The sequence below is a fragment of the Arachis ipaensis genome, chromosome B02, assembly GCF_000816755.2.
Source record: "Arachis ipaensis cultivar K30076 chromosome B02, Araip1.1, whole genome shotgun sequence".
Lineage (NCBI taxonomy): Eukaryota > Viridiplantae > Streptophyta > Magnoliopsida > Fabales > Fabaceae > Arachis > Arachis ipaensis.
Window position 1 is genome coordinate 4,946,117 of NC_029786.2, and position 1,245 is coordinate 4,947,361.

The following is a 1,245-nucleotide window of genomic DNA, read 5'->3' on the forward strand; positions in this document are numbered from 1 at the left end:
ATGATTCTTGAGTTAGGATCTAAGTGATTAATTTAATTACTTTTGTTGATATATCAAATATTCATTTAAAATTTTACATATATATATAAATTAGCTTAGTATCTCTATGAATGTGATTAAAAAAAGAACTATTCATACAGCACAAGCAATTATGTAAATTAAAGGGCTAATATCTTCCACGGTAGTAATAATTATTAGTGTCACACTTTGAAGATGTGAAAGAATCTCATAAGATTATCTTTTTCCCCTATAAACAAACACTAATTAATGATTATATTACATTTAGATTCAAACTTGCTTTATTTAAGCCAGATCATCAACAATTAGTAGAAGTCATTAATTACATAATGCTTTGGATGGTGGTTAATTTACGCATGCAATCCATGGTTTCGGCATACATATTTGACAAATCATATCTTGTTTGGTCCCTATCCTTGCTTTTGAAATTCCATCCACCATAAATAATGGGTAAATATTTTCTAAGTATGGCATTAAGTAGCACCAAAGATAATATATAATTATATATAACTGAAAAAGTAATGCTATATATATTTATTTTTTGGTTTCCAACGGTATCCCCCAACCCGACAGGTCAATAACTAATTCGTCGCGGATTTGAGCTCCATTTAAAGGTTTGCTACTGGCCAATGGGTTGCTGCATGCACAAAGCGGGACGAGTGAGCTGACCACTCGACCAATCCAAGTTGATTAAAGTAATGCTATATATCTAAGTCTTTTTATGAACTGAATCTAATAAAAATTTTATTGTTTAATTGATTTTTGTTATATTATACTAACTTAGTTGGACTTGAAATTAATAAAAAGACTTGAAATTAATAAAAAAAAATGAATGTATAGCATTATTCTAAAAAAAATATTAATAAAAAAAATTAAAAGAAGATGACGAATCACCATAGAAGAAGAGACTTGACTATACATGCTTGATTATTTTGAAAGCAAACCCTAAGGTATTGCTGTAAAGGCTCTTTGATTTTGGCATAATAAATTAAGATATATGATTAGAGATAAGCTTAATTATATATTAAAATCATCACTGCTGTGGAGAGTCCTTAGTTATGGACCCAAAAATAAATAAATAAATAAATAAAATGTCCTTGATTTGAGAAAAGAATGTTTGACATGAAACACTATAATAAGAGTACACATATCCTTCAGAAAAGTAGAAACCCACCACCATCTGCGATATATATATATATATACTATTTTTTTCTTGGGTTAGAAATT